The 16892-nt window shown below is 42.5% G+C and overlaps 1 pseudogene; it reads left to right on the top strand.

Annotated features, from left to right (window-relative positions):
- LOC146184776 (uncharacterized) overlaps positions 1-15694 on the top strand; it is a 42879-nt pseudogene extending 27185 nt beyond the window's left edge.
- Positions 15695-16892: the final 1198 nt, after the last annotated feature.

A 16892-nucleotide genomic window follows, 5' to 3' on the forward strand; every position in this document is an offset into this window, starting at 1 on the left:
ATCACCAGTTTTTCATAGAACAAATGAAACCAATATATTAAACAGTGAGCATGCACCCAGAGAGCAAAAAAAAAAAGGAATGCGTAGCTCACTTGCCTGAGCTGTTGGGTAAGTGTTTTTACATGAAAACTCGTACAGACACACAAAAAAAAACAAGAGCACCAGACACAGACACAATAGCGCAATGTGGGCAACCACGGCAGGCTGCCATAAACAATGCACGGCTTCCTCTCGACGGTGCGTATTTTCTGTATTTTGCTGCATAGTGAAGGCCACACTAAGCATGCAGACTTTCGTGCCCAGTTGTGTTTCCTGGGAAAGTATTAGAACCAGCCACAATCAACGAAAGACGGTGGATTGCCGAGCTCATTTTGAAGAATTGCATCGCGAGGTTTCGCCACCAATGGTAGTTCATGAAATGCGGCGAGTCGAAATACAAGCGCAAAACCTTCCTGCATGCACAAAACTATAGATGCCCCATAAAACACCGCCTTGCGTACCAACTAAACGGTCCGCACGCGCAATCTTGCTCGCCCATACATACTGTGCCCGCGAAAGCATACAGCGATCCTTGCAGCATTTTTGTCGGAAAAAGAAAACACTCAGTCACTTTACTGCTCAATTAAGTGACTCATTTAGAAGAACCAATTTCTTACTCACCCAGCGAAGCTTGTCTTGCAGCCAGAAGTAGCAGCCGCTGTGCGGGACATTTTCAACACTGTCACAAACCAACGTCCCAACGTGCAGACACGACAAAATGGCCGGCTGCCGTGCAGCGCATTGATACAATAAATTTAAAAACAATAGAAATCTAAAATATAATTCATAAAACAAGCTATACAAGTAAAATTTAACTGTTACTTATGACGTATTTGTTTCAAAATGATAAATACAACTTGCGTCTTGCGTAATTATTTTGGCGCACTATTTTCTATCTCGCTGTTAAGAGGAGGGGTGCAAAAAGGCCACGGCGTGCGAAGTTTGGGAATGGCGTATCGTGCATAGCTGGCGTTCCGTTGGCACAGCAAATCGTTCCTCTGTGCGAACTACTGGCTTTTATCCCACACGGATACATCGCTAGTTTACTTTGCCGTAGTGAACACTCGCAGTTTGGAGTCTTCCGGCTGACTGGACTGTGCCCAGCGAGGTCGAACACAGGGGTGGCTATGGGCTGCACCAATTAAACGATGCAGAAAGGAAGGTGTCAGCGGCTTTTGTACATTGTGTACAGATACCCATCGCCTAAAACAGCATTTCTTGGTTCCATATTGGTCCTGCATGCTGCAAACAGCCCAGATTGCATGCTTAATTCAAAAGCGCAGGCACTTTGGATAGAGCATTTTGCAAGCTGAAAAATAGCTAGAACAAACTTTGGACAATTTATACTTGGAGTATGCAGAACAGTGTCGTCCGGTTAAATTGTGTACATATTGAACTACAGACGCATATGTGACCCTGAAACGTCTCGTGAGTAATTATGGTAGACTTCTGAGGCAGAACTCTAAAAGACATCTTGCGTAAGCCACCTATTAACCGTCTTGCGTAGCCGAAGACATAAAAATTCTTCACAAGACAGATTCCAGACATCTTGCGAATGATGTCTTCTAGACTAGCACTAAGCGAAGTCTTGTAGATGTCTTTGGTAGTTCAAGATATACGTGACCAATATAGACATATCAAGACAGCTACAAGATATTCTGTGCTCAGTGGGTATGCTACTACACTGCACTTCTCACAAAACCACAAGCTCATCTACTTTGGCCACGGAGACAGATGTCGCACACAACAGTTGATTGTCTTGCAACACATCTCTGCATTCGTTAATGAATTTCAATTTCATGCCTTTCTGCTTAGCTTCAACTGTTGCTAGCAGTGCTGTCACCCATATTCTGTGAAATACTTTTTACGCTGTTGAGATCAGCATCCTCGTTAATGATGGTCTCGGGCATTCTCGATGGTATCATTTTCACATCCTCACCTGGAAGAACGAAGAAAATGACTTAAGCCTCGAGTATACAAAAAATTAGGGAGACACCTAACTTCCACCTGTAAGGGTATGGTGTGCCAGTGTTAATGGCTCTTGTCTGTGGATACCACTCTGAATTCCCATTAATAACATACGTGCCCTTTGCTACACACTTAATCACTAATTCTTTAATTCATGTCTCTATACTCATTCTGTACTCAAACTCATTAGCATGCGGTCATAGGCCACCGCGTTATGTGAAAGACAAGTTGATGTAGACCTCTGTAAGGCTTAAGTTAACCAAACTGTACAAATATGTCTGTATGGCCTAGGAGTAACCTTTCTTTCTTGGAGCTGAAATGTCCCAGAACATATTTCAAAATGTAACTTTGCAAGCTCGTGTTAGCAGCTCCTGCCATGTCGTGTGGCCTCGTGACATTTGACTTATGACACTTTTGGCTTGTGCATAGGGTCCGTCTGTTAAGCATGCTGGTTAAAGGTCAACTCCGGTGGCTTTTCCATCATTCTGTGTTTTTGGTTGAATTACATTCCTCGAACAAAAAACCATTTTTCGAAATTCCAATTAGAAGTATTTTTAAAAAGAAAAAACAGCAAATCAAAACCGAAACTGCTTTCACGGCCAGAAACGACGTCCCAGGTGACGAAATGGTGACGTCACACTCAGTACTAGAGAAACACTCATACGTGCGTTGGATGGGGAAAATAAAGTGTGGAAATCATGAAGCATTGCATAAAATGTCTGAGGTAGTTCAATATAAGCCTCACAATTTCATATTCATGCGGGAAGTGGACAGTAACGCCGGTATACTGTTTGTGACGTCAGAAACTCAGTGTTGCCGGCAGAAATAGTCTCAACTTAAGCCATGAAAACAGCATATTTTAAAGTCGTGTTGCGCGCGAACGGATTATTGTACGGCGCCCAAATTTTGCAGAATGCGTCAGGACGGAGAGGAGAATCTAGTGTAAAATTTTTATTAGAATATTCGAATGTCAAAAAACCCCCGGAGTTGCCCTTTAACATGCATGAAAAAGACATTTTTTCATAAACATTGGTGGCAAATGATCAAGTGGTGCACTGGATATTTTGAAATGTACACCTATATTTATGCAAGGACAGCATCATCACATAACATGATCAAGTGTTCTGTCAGTGCCTGCAGTTACATGGCACCCCATAAAGGACCACCTCAGGCAGCAGTTGTTACAAGACCTGTTCTAACAGCATACTGACACCATTCCACTGTGCAATGGACATATATATGGATACCTTTGATAGGTCATGATTGTGAGTCATTTATTTCTATGACTTGCAAGAAGTTCCTGTCATCAGAAGCCCTACACTTAATGAATGCGGGGCAGCTGTCTTGAATGGTGCTGAAGAAAGATAACCAGGTTACCTTACCGCAATGCTAAATTAGAGGGTGAATATACTGCATAAAGATACCAGGAAGCTTGTACAAAGAAATTTGAGAGTGAAACTGCAGAATGTTTGGATGGCCGAGTGTTCTGTACTGCAAGGCGTGTTGTGCCTGCACTCGATGTTCGGAGGTCGATGCAGGATCTAAGACAGCGTAAATGCAAGAAATAGCTCGCTTGCATATGGGCAGATGTAGGTGATAGTGTAGTGCGAAGCGAAAGCTGCTCGTGAATGTGCGTATTTCGATACCAGCTGGTGCAGTACATCGCGTGGCCTTTGGCTGTGCATGCTCGCTGCACAAGATCCCGAGTGAAGACTGATCTACAACTGTATTAGAATGGGCGAACCCTTTGTAGCATCTCATTAAGAGTCACCAAGGCTAGCTGAGACAATGATTCATTCACGCGTAGAAAGCGGAATGCGGCCATACATGTTCCGACGTTGCCGGCATCGATCGATGTCCGCCGTATCTTTACGAGAATTGAATGGGTACGTCGGACACATCTTTCGACACTTCGTTTTATATTACCATTATTTTTGTATAGGAATCTCAAATGGAGAATCGCCGGACACGTCTTCAGCGCAAAAGAAAACCATGCGAACATGAAACGTGGTCAATGCCAAACACAAGCCATGCGGATCGAAATTTTCTTTTTCGTATGTGTAATGAATGAAGTGCGACTGCTCCAATGAATGAAGTGCGACTGCTCCTGTGTTGCTTGCATGACCTATTCCATAGCATGTTATCGAGTGCAGTTTTTCATGCAGAGGTCTGCAAGATTACCAGTGTCACGGCATCATGAACATTCCGCGATGCAACAGAAATTGGCTGCATAAATATTTGTTCTGTAGCTGGAGACCTGTAGAAGCGGCACTTGAATTTGAGTGCTGAGGGGCTTGTGCTGAGATATACGTCAACAGCTTTAGCATGAAAAGCAATCAAGGGAATATTTTGCATATTTGACAACTGTTTCCCTGCAGGGGGCACCTGTTAAAGCAGGTGTTTGTGTGTACTGTGCGACACTACGGACCCCGAGCACACACACTAACCGTGCGTGGCATTGCCGTGTCTGGGGAAAAGGGGATCCTGGTGGTTGAGCCGATGCCGAGTGTTTGGACCTTTAAAGGGGTAGAGACACCAAATTACAAGGTCATGCAAAGCTTGTCATGCTTCCTTTTTGTGTGAAGACCATCACAGCCAAGTAGTAAACCGAAGAGAGGTCTAGAAAATAGTTTAATCCTATTTTAAAGTTTGTGCAAATGCTCGCTCCCGCACTCTAGACCTATCGATAGTGCATTGATTGTGACGTAGTGTCACTGAAAGAACTATAACTTGTATTCGTGATATCGACGCACACTTTTCTGAAGTAGTGTGCGAAGATTTCTGATGTAGTGTGCGAAGTTTTGAGATAACCCAAGCAACTTTGTGCGTTGGCTCATTTCGGCCCCTCTCTTGTGCTCGCAAGGCAAGAATGAATGCGCGCAGTTGTCACCATGCCTGCGATTTCGTGCGTGGTTGACTTTTGCACTAGCACGACTGGCATAGATGTGGCTATGCACAGGTTCTCTCGCGATGCCGTGCAGAGGCAAGTCTGGGTAGACTGTGCGTGCCACTGGACACCACTACTGGGCACACAGCAAACACAGCATGATGTGCTCACTGCACTTCAAGCTGAGTAGCTACAAGTGCAACCCGGCGTACCTCGTGGGCTTCGGCATTTGAGCGAAGCGGTTCTTAAGGGCTGGCTGTGTTCCAACGTTGTACCCTGTGGCTGCGCAGCATCTCCTCCCTGCTGATAGCGGACCAACAGTGCCGAAGCTTGTGCAAATTTTTATGCAGTGCATTGCCGATGGTGCGTCTGAGCTTCCCGACCCTGACTGCTGTAACTACGCTGGCTTACACGAGACACTAGACTTGTCATCTGCGAGCACAGGTTTGTATTTTTAGATAATTAGGGCTGTAGTCTGGCATTTGTCATGATGCCGGAGAACTTTTTTTTAAGGGGGGGGGGGGTTGATCGCTTATGTAAATATCACAGTAGTGCAGAAAAACTTAAAAAAGGATAGAATAAAAATGCACCTTCAGCATCGTGTTAACTCAGCGGTTTTACTTGCTTAGTGGAAAACAGGTCCTGGCTGTGCCTACCTTTGCCCAACCATTTGCTTCTGCTAGTCATCTGTGCACGGCATGCCACATTTAGGGCTGCGCTGCTGTATAAAAGGAACAACCCTCAGATGGAAAATCTCGAACACTTCCTCTCCCCATCTCTCCCAAGCACATGTTCAATATATAGATAGGAGGAGGTCATGAGCTTAGCGGTGGAATCATTTATGCAGCATATATCATTTCCAGCCATTTACTGATAGATATTGAGTTGCTTATGATTGGTCTTAAGGTTGAACTTTTAACAGGGTACAGCAGGTATGAAGGACATAAACACTTTGGTAGAAATAATGATGGCAGAGCTTCATTTTGAAGGCGGTAAACCCATTCAACCTCTACCTTTCTGCCTTGACTCAAAATGGAAAATGTTCTTTTTCCCTTTTCTGCAGCTGGAGTAAAGTAGCCTGTGGCAGGGGGCCTGAGGCTTGAGCCAAGCTCAGCTGCACCTAGTTGGCTGTGTGAAAGCCTTGGTATTGCTGCATTTTTAATAGGCTACCTTTGTAAATACCTCTTCTTGTATATTGAAGCCTCTCATTTAGTTTTCATATACGCATGTCTGACTTTTCCTTTTGATTTCAGAAAGAGCCCTAGAAACATTTACTGGTTGCTCTGCACAGATGCAGTGCACAGCCCAAGTGGCACCTAAACCTACACAGGTTGCATTCATACCTAAAACAAGAAGTGTAAGTGTACAAACTGGTCATATAACGCAGGAAGCTGGTACGTGCACGAGTGTTTATCCTTTTTGTACAAAAACAAGCATGTTGTGCTGCATGTATTGTGATTTATGAGTTCACTGTGCCTTTAATCTCAGTAAAAACATCACTAATTACGCAATGTTATTTCACTAAATGTTATCTTCTAATGTGGCATTCTCTGTGTTGTTGGAATGGGTACTGATCAATCAGCCATAGCAAGCAAAGTAGTGTCAGGTTTGTGATGACTCACGCTATGTAGTCTACTGAACAGCACTTTTCTCTGGAAGCATTCCTATGTTTTACTGCCTGCAAGCAAGACCCAACCTGTTACATGATAGCTGTAAGCCAGCTTGTTATTTAGTTGGTCATCACCAGGAAGCAGTCTACAATAAAAGTAGTATTTTGCCAGCAGTGTGAAACAGCCGTACAATGCCCCAAGAGAGACAGAAGCCATATGAATCAATGGTATGAACATGATAGGCTTTCTTTTCTACACTAATTAGTTGAAGTACAGCAGCGTATGCACGTTGTAAACTTGCAGCACAGACTGGTCATCTGCAGTGCAGCTTCATCTTTTTGACCTTTTACTGCCACTATGTTTGCAACTGCTTATTGCCCTTAATTCTGCTCCGAATTGCAGAATGTCAGACAGGATTTACTGTAGCTGATATCATGCTGTGGGATGATGATTGTCACCAAACTGGGATTTGTCTATGTCATTTAATGACAGTCACCATGACAGCACCTATGAACCAAGTTTGTACAGCTCAGCTTCGTAAGCGTATAATATAAATATCCTGTGATTGATTTGAGCCTGGGATTGATTTGAGCCTGGGAAAGAATCCATCTGCATTGCTGTGTAGACGACAGGCGAGCAAGTTGATGGTCACGGTGGAGATTAAGGAGGGAGCGTATTGTAGAGGACCAGCTCAGCCTGGTGTGGCAGGCGAACTTCATTTTGAGTGGTTGATTTCTGCTCTAAAATAAAGTGCTTTTACTACTACTACTACGGCTACTAAATATCTTCAATTACGGGTCAAAATTGTTTCTACAGTAGTTTTGCATAACACCAGTAGGCAAATATTTTAGTACTAGCATTTGAAGTTGGTCATTCTGTAATCTTTATGGTTGTACATCGGACATATAATTTCATCATGTGCCTAATGTCTGCAGGTCTTTTTCTGGCTCGTCACTAGTCCGAAATTTTATTGTGTATGAGGATCGATTGCTCGAGCTGACAAGATTCTGCAGAAAATGCCACCACCCAGCAGTCTTCACTGAAGGTATGTAAGTGTCTCGCTTATGTAGTTGAAGCAGCTGTGGAAAAATTGTCTTTTTTTGCATAATGCTTTGGTTTAAGCACTGTATGTGCATTTTTTTTAATATGGTCAACAAATGAATTGTTTCCCCCATTTATATGTTAGTCAGGGTATGTGACTATGCTCTCATACCTGGCTTCCTACCATCATTAATTGTTTATTCCTGCTCTTTTGTTTTTTGCAGGTCATTGGCTTACTTGTCATGGTAATGACAACTTGCCCAAATATGCGCACCACAAAGTGGTACAGCCAACCTACAAAGAGCCGCATTGGGCTTGGCAACGTGCTTCTGGCTGCTGCCATTTTGTTCACTGGCTGAAACCCAACTCAGTCCCTGCGCCTCCGTGAAAATGCTGGCACCTGCTGCTTTTCCAAGCGAACCTATGACCGAATATAGAGGGACATCTTGTTTCCATCTGTCTACAAGGTTTGCATGTTTTATTTATAGATACCTGGATTGCTATTTTGCATTGCTACCCTGAATGTGGGAAATGTTTATTTTTTGTTCAGTTGAATATCCAAGCACTCTATGCAGGAAGTGAAGATATCTACATGTGACATTTTTAGATTCTGATAATTTTCTTGGCACTACAATTGCATTATTTATATATCATTACCATTCTTTTTGTTCTGGAGTTAGTGGTTCAGGTAGTGTGTAGGTGCAGTCATGGCCATAAAAGTACCTTGGTTGACCTCTTTTGAAGCTTATAGATGTGTGGTACCGAATACACATGTTGGTCAATGGCTTTTGCACGTGCAGTCATAATTGTCATCAATTTTTGTGTTTTGTTGGTGTGAGTTGCATAAATAGTTGCAGGTTCAAGTGTAGTTCCAACTCCACATATATATGTGTGCGTGTATGCGTATTCCAGTCTACTTTTCTTCCTCGCTTTGGGAACAGTAAAAGTCAGGATCACTCAGCCATTTGAGAACAAGTGGAGCAAAGCTGGCTGGGGACAGCTGTGCCGACTCTCCTGGCTATAGTGCCAAATATGGGACCTATTCCCTGCTGGAAACATCTGCCAATCGGGTGATCAATGTTCAGCTTGTTCAGGTAATGCAGCTTTTGCTGCTTCACATAGTCAAATCACACTCAGTGTTGTGACGGGGTTGCTGTCCACTTTGCATCCTTTAGTAGTGCGCCAAAATGTATTTGTAACCTCACGGTGGGTTAGTACATATGTTCTGCTCTCGTAGAAGGGGGGAGGGGGGTGACTTGCAGTGCGAAGTTACCTGATGTTCATTATGTTCACTTTATTATGTGGGGAATTGAGGCGGGCACTGTTTCCTGCCACAAAATCGTTGGAACACGTGATGACAGCAGGTTCCCCTAGGGAGAAAACGATGAGATTTAAATCCACCATCATGATTGCAGCTTGCCACACACACTTTTGTTGATAAATGGTGAATGTATGGGTGGACGGATGACAGTGGTAGCACTTATGTGAAATTTCGACTTGAAAAAGATCTCTACAACAGTCTCCCCTGAAACTGAAGTCAGATTTTCTTAAAGAAGATTGGTTCATGTATGATAAACTTAAGTTAAAAGGGAATAAAAAAAGGGAAGTTACTCCAGGCTAGTGCCAACAACATGCATACAAATCATTTTGTATTTGAAGTCTCTTTGTTTGTCTTGGCTCTAGCTCCATGGGAAAGGCTATATAATGTTTGTTTCCTTGACAAAGAACAAATTCTCAATAAGCAGTTGTCCATTTGTCCCTCTGGTCTTTGTTTGCAATGCATTGTATTCAGTAACAAAGTGCACTGGTTTCCAGTAATTTTTATTATCGTTCATTTCACTTTCCTTTACAGTGTAATGAAATTAGCTCTAGTGGCACAATGGGGGCCTTAAAAGAGCTCTTCAGAGCCTTTCTGGCGATGTCAAGGTCCTTGAACTTGTGACTGACTACTATCCCCAAGTGCGTGCCCACATGAGAATGGAGGAGCCTGACATCACACACCTCATTGATGCTTTGCACGTTAGCAAAGGTTAGAACCTAATTGGTTGCAGAGGTCCTATATTTTTTTAGGCAGCCACTAACCCCTGATAACTTTGCAATTTCATCACTTTCCAGTTGCAAGCATAGTCATTTGTTGGTTGACCCAGTCTGCACTTAAGCCAAATGACACTTTTGAAACAGTTTTAGTTTTATAAGTTTTTTATAAGAAGGGGTGCTGAAAAGTTCCTGGGATTGCATAGAAAAATTAGTTAATTATTAAAATGCCTGTGTCATCATATTGCATCTCTCATAGCCTGAGTAGCTTCGGGACGTTAAACCTCATGAAAAGATATGCATAATATTGTCCCATCAGACTTACATACTTGTTACATAGTTGTTCAGCGTTCCTAGTTCATTAAAAAAAATTGCTAGGTTGTCATAAGTCTTCAGCAGCATGTTTGACATCAGCAACATTGTCAAAATTGTGGGTCTTCAGGAGGTTGTTCAAGTTAGGAAACAGAAAATCAAAAGGGGCCAGGTCAGGTAAATGAGGATGGTAGAGTGTGGTTACACCAGTTTTGAGGCGAAAGCCTTTCTTGCCTGATGAGTGGGTTAACCAGGATCTGTCACCAGAAATTATGCATTGAACGGATTATATAAATAAATTAAGAAAATCGTTCTCTATGTGGAAATCGAACTCGGCCACTGGTGTGCAAGATGGGGATGCTGCCACTCTGCTACAATGCTTCGACATTTGAAACTGAGTAAAGGCGAGTGATGTGAATGCACAGTTATCATAAAACTGCAGTTTGTGGTTTATTAAAAACTTGTCACACAGTGGAATCAGTTGGGGCAAAGCCTCATATACAAACATAAACATCAAAAGCAACAACATTCCACCAAATGTAAGCACAATGATTTCCTATTGTCCCACATAAGGAGACTTAATTCCCCTCCAAAAATATTTTTCTGCAGATTTCGCACGAAAAGAGTCTGCATAACCATGGATTGTTATGAATACATCATATGTATATAACCAGGTGGCTGACATTTTTTTTTTAGTGAAGCCTTTGTTTTCTCATTTCCTATATACAGGGCTGCAGAAGAGGTTGCTTGCAGCCTCCCAAACAAAGGGCTGCAAAGACATTCAGCTGTGGGTCACATCAATTGTGAACCACATGTACTTCGCTGTGAAAGTCTGCTGCAATGATCGTGACCTGGTTGTGGCTATTTGGAAATCGTTCCTAAACCATGTGCAAGATAAGCATAGTGATCACAGCAAAAAGTATGCTGTCTGCCAGCATGGGGATCTCGTGCCGAGGAAGTGGATTTATTCAGATACTTACAATGCACCAGAACAAAATTTCATAGCTAGATTAATGCTTGCTTTTACTGGAAACTGCATAACAGCATTGTTATGGTATGCTTTCAAGTTTTCAGGTGTAGTCTTCGGTAGACATTATCCACAACATTGTTGTTTGTTTACTTAGGTCACCCTCAGTGCCAAGGGCATTACAAAGAGCTATGGGTAGAAAAACATCTGAATTGCAGGCATAATTACTTCCTGGTTATACAATGTTAGCCAAAGATAGCTTACAAGCTTGGTAGATTACGTGTTATACTATGAATCTCAGGCACTAAGATAAAGCAATTGGTCAGCAGTAGAGGTGAACAGTACTGGAGGCAAACCTTTAGAATAGGCTAATTGGTCTTCAGTCATCTTGATGTAGGGGTGCGCTAAAAAAATGCTAAAAACAGCTTGTCTTGTGCTGCCCCTTTTTAGTATCTTGTTAGTGCAACTCTACATCAAGGTGAATATGAGAAGGTGATTGATCCTGCTAACTATTTGAAATGAATAACTGCGTGATCAAAAGCAGTGCCTGCTTTTTGTACATGATCAATGCAGAAGAGGTATACTAGGGAGTGAATGAAAATGTCATTGTGCAAGACCAAGTTGTTTTGAAGTGAACAGACAAGGAAATTTGCGACAGGAGGGGAGAGATTAAAGCTGCAATGAATGATTCATAGCAGTTAGGCTAGCCTTGTGATAGTAGTTTTGAATAATGAAACGAATGAAGCTATTTTGAATTAGTTCAAGAGAATAAATCAAGTTGTGAGTGCTGGGGTCCCAGATGAACGGGGCATATTCAAGCTTGCTTTGGATTAGATTTTTACATGACTATGATAGTGATGAGATGGATGTAATGTACAATAGGTGCTGAAGATGATGCAATTCTTACATACTGCTATTTCTTATTGTATATTATGACCAGGAACTGGTGCATATGACAAGCTGTACAGTATCCTGACCAACAAGCGGCTGCTGGATGACTTGAGGCAGATTTCACCCAACTACCAAACGTCAAGCCTGGAGTCATTCCACTCCATTATCAACAGGTTTGCACCGAAGAGCTGCAGCTTTTCATATCATGGGATGCTTGCTCGGTATGTAACAGCCACCACTTCTCCAAATGCCTTTCATCAATATATACATTTATCACAAATAAAAAGAGGATCTAGCACCACTCATGCACTCAGTGCTTATATTTGGAGCCATTTTGTCGGGCCACTGAAAGTGCCTATTCTAAATGGCAGGCTCCAACTGGCTTTTTTTTATCGCCTCCAGAGCTGAGTCTCATGTTGTATTCAAGTATTTCCATTTTTTCTCCCCTCTTTCATACCACAAAGCTGACCCTTGCATTGCAATCATGTGCTTTCCCTGCCTTTGCATCCTCAAAGTTGACCTCTGCATTACACTCATGGCCATGTTATATTCCAGTAGTTGCCGAATCTTCCACCTTACAGCACACAATGCTGATGTCAATGAGATAATTGCTGTGATAACAGGCCATATGGGGATATAAACTGCTGTGTGTTTATATATGTCTACGTAGGTCTGCACTGGCAGCATTGCATTTTAATGAAAATGCTGACCGAGCCCAAACCAAAACTGTGTCTGAGCATTGCGATGGCAAAAGAAGCATCCTAAAGCAAGAAAGGGCAATCCCATTGTGTGCCCTGTCAAAGAGGCAACAAAGTATGGTGCATATGCTTACCAAAAAACTAATACAGTGAAATTAGCATTACACCTTTAATTAGGTGTTTGGCAAGTTCTTGTACTTTCACACATAAACAGGTGGTGACATTTGTATGCTATGTAATGGCACCACACAATTAAACATGTTAGGTACTCAGTACAACTGACTGTTTAGAATCCACTTAGGACAGCCATCTTGATCTGTAGTTTAAGTTTCATAAGCATTGAATGGGGACGGTTTAGCATGTGAATTTGATTGGCAGATTTTGCTAAATGTGTACCTTTATGTTTCTGCAGAATATAGCACCTGCAGTAGTAAACTGTTCCACCCAATTTTTTTGGTGGCTCTAGTGGTAGATTTATGGAAAGGGCTATTTATTCAGCTGCATCCAAAATTTTATTTCTGTAAAATGGCACATAAATGCTACAGATTTTCTGCAAACTGTTTTATTCAGATGTATGCCACATTTTGTACAGCTGAAAATATGGACGTAAAAATTAAAGGCTACGGAAGGCCAGTTTAGAGTTTGTTACAATACTGGTTATGATTATGTTTTTTTTTCATGGTCTGTTTTTTGTTTGCATCTATGCAATGCAGGCTATGTCGCTAAGCTCCTCAGCATTGTTGATGAGCTGATGGAGTGTGGCAGCTCTGCCAGTGCACAGGCCAGCATGCTGCCACCTGTACCACTGCCTCTGTCAAGCTTCGAGCAAGTGAGCAAAGAACTTGTGGGAGCCCATATGCCGAGATTCCCATCATGCTGTGATGGCTACAGTGGTGTATACAGTGTATATCACTTGGTTAGCAGTAGTGTGCACCTGTTGCACTCCGTTAGCCAATGCTGTGTTTGTAAAGTTTCTGCACACCTAAGATAATGGCTGCAAATGTTTGTGAGCTTCCAGTGCAGGCATCTTCCTGTTTTTGGTGTTATATATGTGATGTAGTGAACTCTGCATTTATCTGCACTGCCTATGGCTCTGTGACATGCATTAAAGGAACGCTGAAGGGAAATACTAAGCAGGTTAGACTGGTTCGCTAGCATCATCCAATAGTAAATGTGAAGTGTTTTCCAAGAAGAGCTTTTACAAGCCAAGAAATTGCATAAAAGCAAAGTACCATATTTTCCAATCAGTGTATGAGACGCGTGTTCAGAAAAAGTTTGCTAGTGCATCCTACACAACAGTTCGTCTAATATGTTTTTTTTATTTTGCACATTTATAGGTAAACTTTATTCTGAAGCAGTGGTGGTGATTGCTTTTACAAATATTGAACTTATGGTCATCTTGTAGGCTCCAATCATTAGTAAAAAAAGATGCCAAAAGGTGGTAACATCCACACTCCTTGCCAGCCCGTACTTCAAAGACAAGCCAGGACAATCAGACCAAGTTTTCTAGTTCCTGTGTGTACTGCACTTGACATCTGAACATGACAGTGGCTGAGCAAGGTGACAATCATAGCAGCAATGCTGGGTGCAAAGAGGATGTTTCAGCAGCGCTGCCGCCAGAAATCTTGACCTTTTGACAGCGAGTCAGAGTATGAAACTTTTAAAAGCGCAGTTTTACTCTAAAACAGTTGCTAGTCTGCCTTGCAAGAGATTTTTTGAGCCATGAGCGTTGCCTCTTTTTTTCTATCATTTACAAAATGTAAAATGGTTTGGTTTTTCTGAAAGCAAAGGTGTGGTACCTTTCATATTTCTTCGCAGGCACCTGAACTGCGCCCTAAAGGAAGAGAGGAAAGTGGGAGTGAAAGAGGTGTCATAGTGGTGGTCTCCAGGATAATTTTGACCACCTAGGGGCTTTCAACGTGCACTGACATTGCACATTACATAGACGCCATTTCTATCATTTCACACTTTGCAAGAACTATTCTCAGAGGCACGCAGCATTTCATGATGGTTGTGCAAGTCTGTATAGTTAGTTCAATTTCCCTAAGTGGGTAGTATTGGAAGTGTCTTATATGCCAACATTTCGGCTCAAAGCCTGTAAATATAGTGGGTGCATCTTATACAGAGGAAAATATGGTACCCATGGAGGCACAACTTGCAGATTCATGCAACTGCAATAAGTGACACATTCATGACATTTCTTAATGAACACTATTTCTCCCTCTGAATGAGCAACTTCATTGAAACAACAAGGAAAGCAGCATGATGAGCATAGCTAAAAATGAAAAGGCTTGTAATTAAAACTGAGCAAAATGCAACTGGAATAAAAGGCTAGACAAAAGTACAAGTGCTCAATCCTTGTGTAACAACAAGCTCTCAAAAACATTTGTTTCCTTGTGCTTGCTGGGTGGCTGGTGAAATGGTTTCATTCTCTTTTCAGCTTTTAAAATTGACTACATTGACTAAAATTGACTACAGAAAGCCGCGGCTGTTGCCGCGGCTTTCTTCGAAGAGCGCCCCTTTTGACGCGGAGCTAGAGCGTACTGCCGCGGTGTGCCCGCCGACTCTCGGTGTTTGGTTACCCCCCAATCGGACGACCAGATGCTGCAGCCCCTGCCCAGCTTTCGGCATTCCACTGTAATGTCCGCAGCCCGAGGACGCTTCCCTCTGGTCTACTTGGAAGGAGATATTTTTTTTTTAGTTCACGAACTCCTCATGCCCCCTGCCAGCCACCCCCGTTTCCTCTGACTTGTTTGTGCCAATGCTTGCCGCAGGCTCAAACACCCAGGAGCGCGCAAAGCACATAACTCACGTTGACCTGCGGTGCTTTTGTCGTATGCCGCAAAGAAACGAGCAAACTAAATAGCGAAGCAAATTGTCTGCGCAGACGACGCGGAGCAGAACTGTCTTGTGCGTGCCCGTTTCCAAGCGCTAACGCCACGGCTGCTGCCTTACATTCGATAAAGGACCCCGCTATACATTACATGAAAACTTAACAGAAAATGGTGCAGCGAAATTGTTAGTGGACGTGATACTGACAGATAAAAAAAAACATGAACAAACCAGAAAAACCGGCCCAATACCATCTGGGCATTTTATCGAAATCCTCCCTTTCGAATTGTACGTCATCATTCTATATTCCGGTCCTGTAAATTTATATTCTTGTATTCTCCAGAACAACCTCTCTTTGGTCTTGTGCTGCTTTTTTCTTCTAACAGATTCACAGGTGATGAAGATGCTAGTGTAGAGCGGTAAAACATGCAACAGGATGAAATGGATGGCACAGCTTATAAGACGAAACTGGTATACAGGAAATACCCTGCGCATGTTAACCATTTGCCGAGATAGAAGAGACAAAAAATATATGGTGCTTGTATGCAGTAAAGCGCAATGAAAAAAAAATGATTTGCTCTGCTAAGGCCCTTTATTTCTCTCTCAAATTCTAGTAAAATCAAGTAATACAGGAGGAACGAGGAGAGTAAGGGATTCTTAACTTCATAATATCAGGTTTCTCTTGAAATGGTCTTATTTAGGCGCAGAAAAAAAAAGAGAAAAGCATTCTCCTACATGTGTTTATGAGCTAGAAAGTATTGAGATGGTTCCCGGCTCGACATTTTGGTGTCTAGACGGATGAGTTGGTGTGGCAAACTGAACATGTTTGTTTTGTGCTCCCGTCTGCTCAAAATGGACAAATCAATCGGATGAAAATGTTTTGTGGCCAAATGTCGGAATAATTTTTTCATATATTTGTTTTTTTCTTTAAAAACCAATTTAGATGTACGTGATATGAAGCCAATTACATGCTAGCACTGAGGAATGCAGTATTAAGTCAATGTCTCAAACCTTCTATTTGTCTGGGAAGTGCAGTTCTCTTCTGTTTTTTGTGTGCGATATTTGTTATTACTTTCGTCAACATGGTATGTTTTTATATATTTTCTTGTATGTCAATTAAGTTCGTACACTGCCGAAAAGAGAACAGGCTTCTTCCCTCACATTAGGCTCTTTCTTTGGCATCTTTTCAGAGGCCTATAGCTCAACCCTCCTTTCCACTTACCCGCGCAGTCATTTAGTTTTTTCTTTTTCTTTTGCAAGTATTGGAAAGCGCGATCTAGTCTCTGAAAGCGGAGCTGGCACACATACGCCACTGCCGTTTGGTGTGTATTGGTGACTGTTCGGCATTCACCGCATGGGCAAAACCAGATGCCTACAGACGGACGGCGAAGGGGAGGAGCACTTGCACAGCGTTGGCCGCGGTCCCTCCGGGCCGCTTGCCCGCCTCCTTTCTGTTGTTCTTGTCTTTATTTTACGTTTATGTGCTGTAACTATACGACACTAACGGGGAAACGGTTTCTCTAGATTCACCTACGGTGCATGTGGCGAAGCAGCTTCGGAGACACCACCGTACGTGCAATTTATTAGTTCAGTCTTCAAAGGAAAACAAGTGA

Source organism: Amblyomma maculatum, chromosome 7, assembly GCF_055883805.1.
Source record: "Amblyomma maculatum isolate TAMU_Amacu chromosome 7, ASM5588380v1, whole genome shotgun sequence".
In the NCBI taxonomy this organism is placed as follows: domain Eukaryota; kingdom Metazoa; phylum Arthropoda; class Arachnida; order Ixodida; family Ixodidae; genus Amblyomma; species Amblyomma maculatum.